Source organism: Bombus flavifrons, chromosome 9 (genome assembly GCF_040668555.2).
Source record: "Bombus flavifrons isolate JBK064 chromosome 9, iyBomFlav1_principal, whole genome shotgun sequence".
In the NCBI taxonomy this organism is placed as follows: domain Eukaryota; kingdom Metazoa; phylum Arthropoda; class Insecta; order Hymenoptera; family Apidae; genus Bombus; species Bombus flavifrons.
Window position 1 is genome coordinate 11,197,697 of NC_138450.1, and position 17,609 is coordinate 11,215,305.

General features: G+C 38.0%; 1 protein-coding gene across 3 annotated transcripts in view; it reads right to left on the reverse strand.

Moving 5' to 3' along the window:
• The window catches only part of LOC138183430 (cell adhesion molecule 3), a 114,567-nt gene that overhangs the window by 41,676 nt on the left and 55,282 nt on the right, over positions 1–17,609 (reverse strand). Inside the window, exon 1 of one of the 3 annotated variants that reach the window (XM_069120317.1) lies at positions 1,560–1,582. The exons of 1 other annotated variant lie outside the window; for it this stretch is intronic. The gene's annotated coding sequence lies outside the window, so the exon portion shown is untranslated. Of the gene's footprint in view, positions 1–510; positions 1,325–1,559; positions 1,583–17,609 lie in introns of those variants that run through there. One more of the 3 variants, XM_069120314.1, reaches the window with a different exon arrangement.

The following is a 17,609-nucleotide window of genomic DNA, read 5'->3' on the forward strand; positions in this document are numbered from 1 at the left end:
AACCAACGAGCTTAACCCATGCATCGATGCTTCGTGTGCAGTACACGTTCTACTAGGTAATATAGCAATTTCATTGTTAAACGGAAAACAAAGTTATCTAATTAGTTTCAATGTATGCCTGTATTACATAATACATTTGCACGAGTTAGCCGCGTGTATAAGTATCCATGGTATATTCGCTTTATAACTAACGTATTACGAACCTATTACGTGCGTATACCCTTGTACATAACTACTCAGCTAAGTTTCAATTTCAAGAGATTTCAATCTCCTTTGGATAAAATCTCTTAAATCAATTCCTGTCCTGTCGAGGAAATAGCTGTCATTTGAATTGTATTAAAGGGTTTCAATTTCAACGATCTATCAAACCGTCGAATATACTTAACAAATTATCAACGTGTTGCGACGCTTTCATCGCCGATTCTCCTAATACGAATATAACAAGGAACATCAAATTACAAGTATAAGTATAATAGTATTCGGTTGAATTAGAAATAGAAAAAGAGATACCTGAATTATCTTGCTCGTTGGTAACGTGTAAGATCCAAAAAGCGACGAGATGCAGTCTTACACGAGGCCGATCGAAGTTACGTACACTTTTTCGCGTCATTCACTGCAGTGGCGGTAACACGTTGCAGTACTCTTGTGGCAAGGTTTAGGCCACTTGTATCACAGAACTGTTTCGTTGAGCAGAAAAGCGCATCGGTGCCGTGTAAAACCATAAAACTTGATCCTCGACCGGAAAGATTTCGACAAAATTCCGCAACCACCTTAGTCCACTCGCACTTTCTTCCCGCGAAAGTTCACCTCAATCCGCTCATCGTGTCAAACAATTGCCAACGTTCGCTGACGGTGGCTACGCTTTTCAGAATCACGAGTTCAAGGAAAAGCAAGCTCCCGTACTTCGTAACGGATATCTGTTCCCAAAGTCCTCGACCTTTCCATCTGGATTCTCATCTTCACATAATACCTCCTAAGAAACTCGTAACTGTTACAGGAACACTTTCGAAGAAACGATAAAGAGTATCTCGCTACGTGTGAGAATACAGCGGACGACAGAGAACACCTAGCACTATCGAATCGAAACTTTTCCTTAATGTCTGTGCACTCGAAGCAAACTTTCGACTGGCTGTTTCGCGTGAGATGATGGAAAAGGACGAGCGCGGAACTGGAGATCCCGCGTTCGAGTGTACCGCGATCACGTACAACGCTCGACGCGTCGATGAATGCGCGAAAGCGAGGAGACGCGAGCAAAGGAGAAGCCGAAAGGACAGTGCGCGGCAAATGGAGTCGAACGATCGCGATACACGAGCGGCGCGTCGTGTTGTTGGCAAGCGACTAACCCCCTGACGGCGTCCTGCACCCCCGGACGCCGCGCATGCCTCCTACCTTAAAGAACTCACCCACCCCTCTTCTCAGTGCCGCCCCAAAACCACGGTGACTTCATCTTTTTTGACGAGATGCCTGTGAAACCCCTCGTCTCTATGCTCTCTTTATCCGCCCTTCTTCTCTCTCCTTTCCTCTGCCTTCGACTTCCTTTTATACTTTTTTTTTTTTACCTTTTTCTCCTTTTACCCTCTCGCTTGGACCTTTCTCTTCTTTCTATTCCCCGTCCTTTTTCTGCATCCTCTTTTTTGCCTCGTTTCAACGAGGTGCCGCTATTTCTCTTCGACTAGAATTCTCGATGTTGATATCGGCGTTATTGCTTATTTCGTGCTTGATCGTTACTCGCCCTGTAAAAAAGGGACCATTAAAAAACAAAGTGACGGATGTCACTATCAAACTCTTGTCCTACCTTTCTGTTATTTTAGGATATAAGTGACATCGTTAAAAATTCTTCCGACAACGGAAAGTCTTCCAGCGAGAGACACAAAGTCGCAGTAAAAGTCGAAGTTTAAGACAATAGAAATGGCTAGCAATCGTAAGCGCTGTCCTGGTAACGTTCGGTGTACACGAAATTGCTTCAACAGGTACAAATGATGGCGACGTTATCCAGCAAAATATTGCACTTTTTCATTCGAAATATGTACCTATATAGCTCCATATCGCGTGGCATAATCAACGTTACACAAATTATTCTTTGCTTCTTTCTCAAACCACATTTTGGAATATTCTACGCGAACGTTGCTCGCTCATTAAGAAAAAAAACACGCATAAACATTTCCTTGGGAAAGGCACATGGAGTTTTTCCTCGAATCGAGTGAATCCTTCCAATTTACGTTTCTTGTTTCTTCCCGCGATAAATAACAGGGAGTAGATCGCATGGTAAGTTACACCGTAGTAGCATAAACGCAAAGAAGGCTTCGTAACAACATTAACAAATAAATTGAAGAAAATGTTTCTGAAGAATTTTTATATACTCTGGCCGAGTATCCTGTTATCTTTTCACAATGATAAAATTCAAGAATTATAACAAATCAGTAAAGACAACGTTTCCTTTCGTTTCGATCAAGTTACAAGAATATCAACGATAATAAACGATAATCGAGAAATCTATATTATAATTAAACGAGTCAAAGCGACTGAAACGATTCATCGGAGGGAAATATGATACAATACAAACAAGTCAAATTTGAATATCCATGCACCAATTCCTTTTTTTTCTTTTTTCTTTTTCAATTCGTAGTCTTCAAAGGAAAGGAGCAAAGCGAATAAAACTAATGGAACACGCTATAAATTATAAAAAAACAGTATCGGTCGCGCGTCAGATTTTGGTGGAAAAACACCGATATTTATAATATACGATCGAGATTTGATATGACGATCTTTTTCATCGTGTAGCAGTGATAGTGCGCATACCAGATAACAATTTTTAAATGGTTTATGCGTTTGCAAAACGTTGTTCGCTAGAATATTTTTGTTAACCTTATTCGTTATTTAGGGTAAGCTTTAACCGTTGCTAAAAACAGAAATGAATAAATTTGTACGTTCTAAATATCGTACCCGATTTTATTCGAAACTAAAAGCAGCACGCATAATAATAATTTCGTAAAAGTTACTGCACCGTAGAAAAATATTCCATGGTTACGCATCAGCAATATACTAAAGTGTTCAAAATACGCGTGTTTAACTTGAAACATTTCCTCCTTTGAAATAGGAAAAATATAAATTCATTAATATTCGGCTTATCTGGCAGGAGAAAAATACCAGAAATAAAAGAATGAATCGAACGAACGAGCAAACCTTTTTACATTTCACTCGTATTGCACGTTTTTACGAGGTTTGATTTTACTAAGTATGTAAAACGAGAGAACAAACTCGACAGGGAAAGGCTCGATCTAAAGATTAAAACGAGGCGAGAAGTATTAATTCAAGAATCTTCAAGATCGGTTTATTAAAGTCGCGTTCCATTGAATCGACGCTGGACGAATAATCGAGCGGACAAAGAAACCACGAGTACTTATTCAGACATCTTTTTCTTCGTTCTTTGCGAAGAAACTATTGATTTACCCACACAGCAGGTGCCCGCTTTTTCTCACGCTTTTCATTTCTGTCCCACGGTTTCTCACCCCGCTCCCCTCCCCTGAACCACTATTCGCTTTGAGAGCTTCCATAATTTTTCATCTCGAAATGATAACAATGCCATTCGTTAAACCACTCTTTACATAAAATTGTCGCCTATCTATTGTACTTTTACTCTTTAGTCGGTTACCTGGTGGCCGGTGTATTTAATGGTTCTTGTCGCCGAAGCTTTGTCCTCGCCAAGATCCGGAGTTGTCTCGTTATTATCGCAACGATGACAATCGCGTGCCGAGTTGCTGAAATAAATCTTTCTAGAGATTTCGATGCGTTTCCTCGGGACTTCCTTCTCATCCTCTGATCACTCCCACCTAACTCGTTAACCCAGGAACGAATGACGTCTAATGCGATTAAGGGAAGATACGCGGTAATCAATTCGATCGGCTCGACGAATTTTCGTGCCAACGACAGAGCAAGAGAGGGATAAACTCTGCCAACGAGAACTTTTCAATCTGTCCTCGCACTGCTGCTAAGGATAAGAGGATCCTGTAAGGCGGACGATTCGTTTTACTCCGTTTCTTGTCGGTTCTTGGTCTCCCACCCACGAGAGATTTGGTCGGTGTCGTGACAAAGTAAAGAGGATAAATCACCCCATGGCATTCACCTTAACGATAGTAAACGCGCTCGTTTGCCAAATCCAAAAGCTTCTGGAGCAGGTGCTATCGACTATTTTCGGTTAAATAAAGGAAGAAAAGACCTGGTGCGCGTTCATGATCGTCGTTGGAGTTATATCGCATCCCGTCAAAGTTCAGCCAACCTCGAGCAAAGACGTAGCGATAGTTCACAATCCGGTGTTGTTTCTTCTCGAGAGTCGAAAGAGTAAAAGCAAGGAGGATCGCGAGAAATACTTTTTACTACATTCGTGCGAGTGTAAACCAAACACGTATCCCTTTCGCTTCGGTTATTGCCGTGATAAGTTCCGGTACTACCGAACAACTTTTCCGTTATACCGGCGTTTTCTTTTCTCTTCCTAAAAGCTTTAAGCGTTCGCCGGAACTTTATTTGTCACTCGAGACAATTGCCACGTGTTTGAATGGAAATGGCAACAAGGTTTGGTTTTCAGTGCTTCCTTTTTTAATCTATCGTCGGTCGTTTATGCAGTTACACTAACAACGTATTTCGATTACGTATTTCGACGATAAGTATAATTTTTAATTTTAATAAACCGGACAATCTGTTTTCCTTTCGACGTTTTCTACGCGGAAGCAACGTGTTAAATCCATGACAAAATTACGATCCGTGTCTGCTCGTCGTGCGACGCTTATCGGTTCGTGTTTGAGAAATACCTAAAGAAACTTTTCCCCACTATCTTGTTGACTTTTAATTGACTCTCCAGCAGGCGTGATCGTTTCAACGAAAGTTTTCAGAGCTGCGACTAAGTAAAATTACGTAGGCCACATTACAGTCCACTTACTTTTTGATTTCAGCCTAATTAGCGTTTACCGCAACTTTGTCCAGCTAATTTAATTCAGTTAACATACAAATAACATAATAAAATAATATGAAAATAGATAAAACCAATCGTACAAAGTCACAGAGTAATGTGGCAACAGAGAAAGTAAAACAGAAAAGTAATAAATGAGTTAATAACAAAAAAGAAGTAGAAAAAGAGTTACAGTTCGATAAATTAGGTAGCACACGGTACAGAAAAGAGAAAATAGGTAGTAAATGCATGAGGATCAAGAAGAAACGGATGATGCGAGTCGGAATATAAACGTGGACATTTAAGCGATATATATGTAGCAATGTTTCTTTGACGCCGTTGAAGTATTTCCGGAACGTATTTAAATCAGATGACAGCGTTTATACACACAAGCCTTTAAATGAGACATCGTGGATTAAAATTAACGAGTTCACGAACGTCGCCGGTCGCACCGTTTTAGCTTAAACCTGCTCGTGTAACGTTTAACAAAACTACGTAATACCTGGTGAATTTCCACATATATCGAGAAAAGTTGAAAAGTGTTCGAATGATAGAAGCGGGGATAACAAAACAGTTGTGGTCGGAAAGCTGCCGGAGTCGCTGCACAAAGGGGAAGCTTCGATGCCATATAATTACAGGAATCGAAAAGTTGGTATCCGCAGCCAGGATATCCCGTGGATAATTCAAATTCCTCGAAAACTTAACGGATATTCTACGCGAGTATCTCGCGGTAGAAGCTGCTGCAAATTCCTCCAGTACGAAATTGCTGCAACTACTCAGCCCTAAGGCTTGACAGTTAATGCGAAGCGCGGAGTTTGGCTTGAAGGATTTCGAATTACAATGGTTGTGAGTATCGTCAGAGACCACCGAGCGCGTCGCACGATTAAATATTACAACCGCATTTTAAATTAGCCTCTTGCTTCTTTTCCGTGCGATGGATATTTTACACGACCGCGAACATTCCAACTCACGTGCGAAATTTAATTCACCATATCAGTGTCTTGCCTCCTATATGCACCGATAGAAGATCGTACGTTAGCACGGTAGGGTTGAATCACGTTGTACGAAACGAGACACCAGCATGCGAAAATCGAAAGGGAAACCGTATCGTTGGGTCTGTAGTGGTAGCGGTTCTCGACGGGACAGAAAGGAAGGGTGAAACGCCTAGAGACTGTACAGTCGCGAATTTCGACACTAGCAAATTACGCTAACCATTCGTATCCCTTGCATTGTTGGTGGGTTAATACGAGACGTCTAGTCCCCATCGTCGTCTCCACCCTCGTGCACAACTTCAGATTACAATGGTAGCGCGGCAACCTCGTGGTAGACGTACAGTTGCGCGATTTGTCCCTACATTACGTTGAGAAGCGTTTCTACCAGGCTTTCGTACATACGCATATACCGAAACGTTCGCATTGCCATACCACACTCTCTTAATCGTATTTGTACGTATAGTACTCGCGTATTTATCCTTCTTTTTAAAGGAATTTCGCGAAACCGATTCATCGTGTAATTGTATTTCATCGAAGACGATGTAGCGTGTTTGAAATATGTTGTGGAACTTCTGACTGAGGGAAATGTTACGAACTAATGTATATAATGTATAAATTCGTGTATAAAAGATAAAGAATAAGGTTGCTTCTCTTGGTAACAAGCACGGATACCGGATCAGTGAATGGCGTTGCGCGTGTTACACCAGAGGATGGAATTTAAAATAGAGGGAATAAGGAAGAAGGATCGTTAAAGAAGAATGATTGGGAGAGCAAACGATAAAATAAACGTAACAAAGCTTCTTCGGTGGACCCATGATTTCGACCTCGTTTTCGTATTCAGAAGACATCGATGAAAAATTTCATCTGCTTAGCTTTGATCGATCTTCCACGGCACGTCGTCGGATGGAAGCCATTCTTTATCATATCCGTGTCTTTGTATCAAAGCGAAACGAAGGTGATCGTTTCCTGATCGAACCCGCGCGAATCAGATACGCGTTTATATCCCTGTGTCATCCTCATTTCGATGATTCCTCTACGAAATAGAACAGAAGTGTCACCTGGATGGACAAATCTTTGCTTCTGTATCCGCTCCGTAGAAAATAGTTTGATTTCCCGTATTTCCGGCGGATAAAATATTAGAAAAGAAGAATTCTCTTTTTTCGCGATAGGGGATGATGTACTAGGACAAGAATGAAGGAGAATATTCGTTTCACGTACAGACGCTGCTTGTTTAAAGGTACGTAATATATTATTCGGAAATGCGATTAGGCTGCCCTAATCCGTGGAACACGTGGCTCGAGATTGCGTGGAACGCAGAGATTGGTTAATACCGAGACCGTAACCCCGGCAGCGGAATATTTATGTGTTTCAGAGGGGTAACCAAGGGGTAACCGTGAGATAGCCAGAGACAAAAATACCCGAGCCCGCGACTGGTCAGACATCGTAAACACAAATTTATTAACGGGTCTGCAACAGTCGGAAAAACGAGCCCGCTCGAGACACAGCGAGGTCATTTTTCCATTTATCAGGATTAAGGATCTGGCTCGGCAATGACTCGGTCGTAACATTTCGCGGAAAATTAGCAAAAATAAAGAGTGTCACCAGTTCCACCTGATGGCAACCGGTGTTAGAGGTGTCGAGCATGCGATTCATTTAAAGAGAAACGTCATTCGCTTCATAAATGTCACGATTAAGTTAGATAAAGTATCGAATCATAAATCCATTCGTGTCACAGATCTTTCTTTCGCTCGTTCATCAATGCTCGTCATCGATATTGTCCAACGAATTGATTTTCCATATTAATACATCTCGGAACAATGGTCATTATTACGGTCATTCTATATTCGAAAATCTCTGCGCTCGATTTCGATAACTTTTATAGGACTGTCCCTGCAAAGGGACCGCGAATAATTCAAAAATCATTACAAGTCACTCGAGTATCGTATTGTATTTCCGTTGTATTTCCATGGAATTGTATCGTATTTCCAAAATGCAAGCTAATGCAGTTACCCTACCAATACTGCAACACTCTGTGCATTAACGTCGATGGAAATTAGCTGCAGCAAAATGCTAACTGAACCATACGATATTGAAGATGTACATGTCTGTGATCGTTTTGACAAAAGTTCGTTGTTTCGCTGGTACATATCGGAAAGTAATACGAGGATGATGATACTTAAAACATATATATTTCGTTCTGGTAAGGGACGACGAAGTTCGTAACACCGAATCGTAACACCGTTTGGTTGGCTCTTTGAAATACGGCGACTTCTACGACGCCACGGATTCTCTATGTCGATGAAATCGTTACATAAAACAGACGTTACCGAACCGTATACAGAGCTCGAGAGACGAAATCGTCGCTCCTTCGAACGAAGCGTTCGAGTATTCGTTTAAATAAATCGATATCAGTTGCAATCTTAATTTCCCCGAAGTCAAAGTTCCCCTACAGAAATTGTTTATAAGATGTACATCATCCGTATCTAGTTCATTATCAAAGAAATAAATAATTCCTTCCAACGAGAAAAAGCTTGATCGAAAAAAGCTTCAAAGACCCGAGTTTCATCGACCTTGTTTCTATAAAAGACAATTGCGGTCGAGTATAAGCCAGTTCTTGCCTTGTAATCGTAGAATCCGCTACCTATTATTAGCCTTCTCTAGGCGAGTTAGGGACACGTATAAGTTTATCATTTATCACGTACGACTCGATGATAAACTTTCTCTCATCGTAGTTACACGCGTGATGCATTTTCGTAAAGAAAGTCTGTAAAATTACCGATCTGAAAACAGCGTAAACGTGATTTGGAATGGAGGATTTATTAAAAATATGTTTGCCGAAAAAGTGTTAAAATTTGTTGCTTTAAAGCTTTGCTGCTTCTCTCTTTAGTTCAGTCGTCTAGAATGTACTTGTTATTTTGTTTCCCAACATTGTACTTTTTCTCCTGCAACCAAATTGCGTATCAAACGATTTCTTCTTCGACATTTATTTTCTACGCTGCGAATCACACAAGCGTAGATACGATCAACCTAAAGCTTCTACCTCCATCATCGCCATTAAAAGGCATAGCTTTATTCAATATTAATTCGGATACGAAACAAGTCTCTTTGCCGTTGTAAAGGGAACATTACAATCGTTAAATCGAGCAAATTCTTCTATTCGGGTAACCCTTACCTTACCTCTAATAACTTCATTCGTGTAAGGGTTCTCGCGAAACGACTGTAACGTATTAGAATTCGATTAAGCGAAGGAGAAGAATATTTTAAGAGATCTTAAATAAACGTCTGGAAATTTGTGCCGCTCAAGTTTTCGAAAACACGATATATACTCGCGAAACGAAGAAAAAGTATATTTACTCGTGTTTCTCGTTCCATTGTGTACTCTGCTCGTTCAAGCTTCGAGTCCATGAAAATCTTTGAGAAGGATCTTCGACTTCTCAAGTTGCAACTAATTTACAGAGAAGCAAACGAAGATGGAATGGCATTGCTATTCGAATGAATTCTGGAAAATGCATGCTTACGTAAATCGTAGCATATCCACGCGTACCTCGCAAAGCCGCGCGAATAAACCGTCACGCTGCCGTGTTTGTACGTCGCAGAAACGCACGGTTTCGCAAAGTACGAGTACGATATCACATGGGAAGGCTTGAAATTCAAACAGACGCAAACACTGTCTCCAATTTCATCTGGTAACGCGAAATAATAATTTTTACTGGCGGTAGAAAGAATGTAATTTGTGTTTGCTTACTTCGGATTTTATGCGAATTTCAAATTAAATTTTTCTAACGATATTAAAACACAGCTAGATAAAGCCGAAAAAAGCATTCTCTGCAAATAAAAGATAGTTTGACGTCAGAAACCTGAACAAAAAGGTTATACTATTTCGTTATAAGATGCTTATAAGATCTATCATATCTTACGCTTTCCTTGCTTGCTATAATGCCCCATCTAGCTTCATGGAACGTATAAGAGTATTCGAGAGGAAATTTTCGAGAGCATACCTAAACAGACATAGGATCATCTCCTCTCCTATAAAAAAGTATATAAGCAATCAAATCTTATACAATATGGCAGAATTGATATGCATTGACTTATTCATGCCGAAGTTGACTCGGAATTATTGGACCAAGATCTGGGAAGTTCTCTACAGATAACACATTCTTTAATTTCATTCTTAAACCTGCAATATTATTTCAAATAACATGTCATTTTATTTCAGAATTATTTGAAATAATTGTGAATTTGTTCTTCGAAATTATATCGGATAACCAAGTCTGAGTTTGGATTATACAGGTTGTTTAGCTACTGTTTCAACGTAATTTAAGAAGTGATTCTTGACTCCGAAATAAGATAAAAATCAAGAATAAAAGAACTGCACTTTCGGCTTTGGATTTTGGTTATTGACAATTAAAAATCGGTCTAAATATCCCTGTACGCGAGCAAACCTCTTTAAACGAACGAAGAGAACTGCGATTGTCCACTCCGCAAACGTCCACAAAAGATACAATAAATTACAATAGATGTTCGATTCTCTGTAGGAAACTGTTGAAAACTGGACATTTACCGAAAAGTTCAAGTAGACCTCTCCGACTTTAATTAATTAAATTATTATTAATATTAATTAATTAACATAGTTCTAAATGAAAAACAAGTATCACAGAAGTGTGAATTTAGATTTAGCTTGTAAAAACTATTACAATTATAGAAATGTTTATTGTAATAAATTGTTGAAGGCGTCAATTTATAATAAAAATTAAAAAATTAATAAATTTGGTTGCGTTATAATGAAAAATATAACGACACCAGCAAACCGTTACCGTTCGATTCACCTTTCGTCACCTTGTCAACTGCATGCCATCAGGTATATAAAGAGCACACAACTCGCGCGCGAGCTTATTTGTGCGTGGCCCCTCGTACCGTAAAAATCGAAAAAAAACTTTTACAAATTAAATTATCACGTCAAAACAATTAATTTATTATAATTAAACTACTAATTTATAACATTTAAACCATTAACCTAAACATTTAAACTATTACTTTATAACATTCAAATTATTAATTAACAACAATTAAACTATTAATTAACAGTATTTAAACTATTAATCAATATTTAAATTATTATTTAACAACATTTAAACTATTATTTAACAATATTTAAGCTCTTAATTAACAACATTTAAATTATTAATTAACAACATTTAAACTATTAATAAACAATATTTAAACTACTACTTTATAACATTTAAGCCGTTAATTTATAACATTTAAATTATCAATTAACAACAATTAAACTATTAATTAACAATATTTAAGCTATTAATCAACAACATTTATATTATTAATTAACAACATTCAAACTATTATTTAACAATATTTAAACTACTACTTTATAACATTTAAGCCGTTAATTTATAACATTAAAGTTATTAATTAACAACAATTAAACTATTAATTAACAATATTTAAACTATTAATCAACAACAATTATACTGTTAATTAACAATATTTAAACTATTAAGCAACGACATTTAAATCATTAATTAACAACATTTAAGCTATCAATAGACAATATTTAAACTACTACTTTATAACATTTAAGCCGTTAATTTATAACATTTAAATTATCAATTAACAATGATTAAACTATTAATTAACAATATTTAAGCTATTAATGAAAAACATTTAAGCTCTTAATTAACAATATTTAAACTATTAATCAACGACGTTTAAACTATTAATTAACAATATTTACACTATTAATTGACAACATTTGAGCTTGTAATTTATAACATTTAAGCCATTAATCTATAACAGTTAAGCTATTACATTATAACATTTAAACCAGTAATTTATAACAAATAAACTTATAATTAACAATAGTTACACTATTCATTTATAACAATCTATTATGGAAAAAATTACTCCATTAATTTTTAACAATTATACCATTAATCAGAAGGTATTCTACTATATATTTAAATCAATGCCATCAATTCGTAACGATTGAATTAATGATTTATTTTGTTTTATGTCGTATTTATGAAATCCTTTAAGTATTTGAGATGGTATTTTAATTTTATTCACTTATTTTTTAATTTTAAATACAGTATTTCATTTTCTATTTAGCAATTTGAGATAAAATCAGTGGTAACGCAAAGTGTATCTGCCGAGCGTCTGGGGATGGAATATAATTCTTCGTGGCCGCTCAAAGCCGAATCAACACCGTATTCTTGGAATTAAGGAAGCAATTGCAATTGTTCGAAGGTAATGAGATCTCATCATGCATTCATGCATGCGTGCTACAATTGCTAAATAGCGTGATTTGGTTTCTTCGATAATAAGTTTAATGCTCAAATATGATTATATTATACCTATTGTAATTAATAAATTTCAATACACGCTACTTCTTTGCTATAAAATAATATTACGTTTTCTGCTCCCGATGTTTAAAAACTCTTTACGTAAATGGGACCTGAGTGTAGTTACCTCCCTGTGGTAGGTCCCGATAATTGGTATCGTTTTCCAGATAATGATACACAACCACTATTCTGAATATTAGAAAATTAATGTAACGGTAATCTGTTACATTCATCCAAAACTGTTTTGGTGATATAGATAGGACTAAACGGCCCGCGGGAGCACCGTCGGACACCGTGGGACACCGTGGGATCCGTGCTTTTTAGCCTTAATTAATCGTAAAATTTTTTTCGTTTCAAGTTAGGTAAATGTGTCTTTGTAACCGAATGCTGCCGATAGGCTTGCGAATTATTGTACGATGTTTGTACTAATCGATGTAATCGTTGTATGGGAGATAGATATTGCGTTGTGCAAGCTTTGTTTTACGTTTGTAAAGATTCGTGTAACTGCTGCGTAGGAGATAGGTGTTTCGCGGTTAGGCTACGAAATGAGAGGAACTAAAAAGGTATTTTAAACAAGCATGAAATAAGAATTTTAAGTATCGCAGACAGTGATGTAGGTGTTATTCAAGAAAAAGAACATTTTATTTTTTAATTAGCACGAGTAAATGTACGAATATCGATGATATAATATAACGCTTAATATGAATTTGACTGCCTGATTATTAATACCTACGAAGATGCCAATCTTCGATAGAAATTAAAAAATCGTTCAATTTGATTTTGTTATAATAGAAAAACCGTCTCCTGCTATGTCAAAAAATCGTTACCGTTTGATTAACAAACCGACGCCTTGTCAAGTTATATAAGGAACACGGAAGTCGCGCGCGAGCTCATTTGTGCCTGAAATTCCGGAGAGTGAACATCGAAGAAGAACATAAATATAAGGTAAGTAAAAAAAATATCAAACAACAACATTGCAACCAGTAATTTATAACGTCTAAACCATTAATTTACAACACTTATGCTATTAATTTATAACATTTAAGCAATTAATTTATAACATTTCAACTATTAATTTATAACATTTAAGCCATTAATTTATAACACTTAAGCTATTAATTTACAACATCTAAGCCACTAATTTACAATATTTGAACTGTTATTTTACAACATTTAAACTGTTATTTTATACATTTAAGCTATTACTTTATAACATTTAAGCTATTAATTTACAACATCTAAGCCATTAATTTACAACGTTTAAACTGTTATTTTATACATTTAAGCTATTAATTTATAACATTTAAGCTATTAATTTACAACATTTAAGCCATTAATTTACAACGTTTAAACTGTTATTTTATACATTTAAGCTATTAATTTATAACATTTAAGCTATTAATTTACAACATTTAAGCCATTAATTTACAACATTCCAACTGTTATTTTATACATTTAAGCCATTAGTTTATAACATTTAAACTATTAATTTCTAACATTTAAGCCATTTATTTGTAACTTTTGAATTGTTATTTTATACATTTAGCCATTAATTTATAACATTTAAACTATTAATTTATATCATCTAAGCCATTAATTTATAACATTTAAGCCATTGATTTGTAACTCTACATCCATTGATTTAAATCAATACCATCAATTCGTAGTGAGTGAATTAATGATTTATTTTGTTTTATTTTATTAACGGAATCCATCAAGTCTTTGAAGTGCTCTTTTATTTCTATATAGCATTATTTTTTAATTTTAAATACAGTATTTAATCTCTCATTTCATTATTTCGTATAAAACCTGTGGTAACATAGAGTGTAATTTTAAGATGTAATTTTCCATTTCTGCTCAAAACCAAGGCGACAACACCATATTCATGGAATCAAGGAAGCAAGTGCAATTTAACCGAAGGCAACGACATCTTATAATTTGTCCATACGCGCTACAATTGGTACCTCGCATAGTTTCGTTTCTTCGATGATAAGTTCAAAATTCAAGTACGATTATGCGGATCCACGTACTACAGCTATTCTAATAAATAAATTTCAATACACGCCACTTCTTTATTATAAAATAATTTTACATCTCTGCTTCCAATGCTTAGAAACTCTTTATGTAAATGGGACCCGAAAGTAGTTACCTCCTCGTGGTGGGTCCCGGTAATTGGTATCGTTTTCCAAATAATAATACACCAAGTACTATTTTGAATATTAGTATTATTATTTGAAAACGATATCAAGCTAAAAACTACATGAGTATAGTCTGGTCTTGATCATCCAAAATAGTTTTGGTGATCTAGACTGGACTAATAACCCCCCGCGGGGGCACCGTGGGACAACGTGGGACATCGCAGGACACCGTGGGATGCGAGCGTTTTAGCCTTAATTAATCATAAGATAGATACCTATGTTATGTGCATTGTAAGCTCATTCTGTACAAAGATACTTATCTATCTTGGAACGAAAAATAAAGATCTCATCTCTCTTGATCCCCTCGCTTACCACACTGGAAAAATTGTTCCCGCGATATATCGGTTCACGGTCGCTCAGTTCTTTCAAACCGTAGCGTGACGTACTCGCTCGCGTGTATTCCGGGTACGTGCGGGTCAACGTGCACTGGACAAATCTTTGGATTCGTAAGTCGCCCCAGGCACACCTCTGTGGTTAGTAACTGCTCGAAAACTGCCCATCGTTTGCCTCGAATCACGGGAGTTGTCATCGCACTGGTGATACCTGCGATTCGCAATACTGTCCGATTGGTACTTCGGTACTCGGGCAGAGACCTGCATTTCACGTCCTCCGTAATCCTGTTTAAGTGAAAAACTCGCGGGCGGGGGGACCCCACTGTGCAGTTGGGGTAATGCCTTCGTAATCCTGTTCAGCGGTCCATCCTCGTGAGTGGACCCCACTGTGCAGTTGAGGCCTCTTGCCTTCGTAATCCTGTTCAGCGGTCCCTCCCCGGGTACTCACTTGTTTCAGTTGGAGTGTGTTAAATTGCAGGCCTGTTTGCTGGGTCACTAGTATCATCGGTCTTTGCCATCGACCGTGATAAGATCCAGTCGACTTGACAGGTATCGAGTGAAGGTCAATGCTTGGGCTTTCCGCCGAGCCTTAGAGTTATCTGGTGCATGGGAGTACGTCGCGTAGGTTTGTTAGTTCTTTCGAGAGATCGCGATCTCGTTCGTTTCGGGCGCGCCGCGATTTTTTCCTTTATCATCTGATTCATCGGGCATCTTCTTGTTTTCCCATTTTTAAGGGAAACTTATTGAAATCACGTTATATAACTGTTCAATATCTTCAATATCTTATAGTGTCGCAAAAGTAGAACGTTAAACAGTTTAGTACAGCGACTCGTATGTCCCTCCTGCAAGACACGAAATGGTATATACAGTGTCAGTAGCTTCATTTTCTTCTTTTCGTTCCAAGTTAGATAAATGTGTCTTTGATACCGAATGCTGCCAGTAGGGATGCGAATTATTGTATAATATTTGTACTGATCGATGTAATCGTTGTGTGGGAGATAGATGTTGCGTTACGTATGCCTTGTTCTACGTTTGTAAAGATTCATGTAAGCGCTGCGTTGGAGATATGTGTTTCGCAGTTAGACTACGAAACAACTATTTCTTTACGCAGGCCCATGGTCAAGTAGAGTCAAAACTCGACATTCTGCCAGTAGGTTGAATGTCGAGATCGATGTGTAGTGTTTAATAACCCATGGGCGGGTCTCGTGCGTAGTCACCTCCTCGTGGTGAGACCTGGTAATTGGCATCGTTTCTCAAAAATTAATCAGTCGATTAATCTTGGGAAAACGATACCAAGCCAAGAACTACGCAACAGTCCAGTTTGGATCACCAAAAGCCTCTAAAAGAATTTTGGATGATCCACACTGGACTGCACTATTAATTTATAACATTTAACCCATTAATTTACAACATTTAAGCTATTAATTTATAACACTTAAGCCATTAATTTGTAACTCTACATCCAATTAATAAATTTCAATACACGCCACTTCTTTATTATGAAATAATTTTACATCTCCGCTTCCAATGCTTAGATACTCTTTATGTAAATGGGACCCGAAAGTAGTTACCTCCTCGTGGTGGGTCCCGGTAATTGGTATCGTTTTCCAAATAATAATACACCAAGTACTATTTTGAATATTAGTATTATTATTTGAAAACGATATCAAGCTAAAAACTACATGAGTATAGTCTGGTCTTGATCATCCAAAATAGTTTTGGTGATCTAGACTGGACTAATAACCCCCCGCGGGGGCACCGTGGGACAACGTGGGACATCGCAGGACACCGTGGGATGCGAGCGTTTTAGCCTTAATTAATCATAAGATAGATACCTATGTTATGTGCGTTGTAAGCTCATTCTGTACAAAGATACTTATCTATCTTGGAACGAAAAATAAAGATCTCGTCTCTCTTGATCCCCTCGCTTACCACACTGGAAAAATTGTTCCCGCGATATATCGGTTCACGGTCGCTCCGTTCTTTCAAACCGTAGCGTGACGTACTCGCTCGCGTGTATTCCGGGTACGTGCGGGTCAACGTGCACTGGACAAATCTTTGGATTCGTAAGTCGCCCCAGGCACACCTCTGTGGTTAGTAACTGCTCGAAAACTGCCCGTCGTTTGCCTCGAATCACGGGAGTTGTCATCGCACTGGTGATACCTGCGATTCGCAATACTGTCCGATTGGTACTTCGGTACTCGGGCAGAGACCTGCATTTCACGTCCTCCGTAATCCTGTTTAAGTGAAAAACTCGCGGGCGGGGGGACCCCACTGTGCAGTTGGGGTAATGCCTTCGTAATCCTGTTCAGCGGTCCATCCTCGTGAGTGGACCCCACTGTGCAGTTGAGGCCTCTTGCCTTCGTAATCCTGTTCAGCGGTCCCTCCCCGGGTACTCACTTGTTTCAGTTGGAGTGTGTTAAATTGCAGGCCTGTTTGCTGGGTCACTAGTATCATCGGTCTTTGCCATCGACCGTGATAAGATCCAGTCGACTTGACAGGTATCGAGTGAAGGTCAATGCTTGGGCTTTCCGCCGAGCCTTAGAGTTATCTGGTGCATGGGAGTACGTCGCGTAGGTTTGTTAGTTCTTTCGAGAGATCGCGATCTCGTTCGTTTCGGGCGCGCCGCGATTTTTTCCTTTATCATCTGATTCATCGGGCATCTTCTTGTTTTCCCATTTTTAAGGGAAACTTATTGAAATCACGTTATATAACTGTTCAATATCTTCAATATCTTATAGTGTCGCAAAAGTAGAACGTTAAACAGTTTAGTACAGCGACTCGTATGT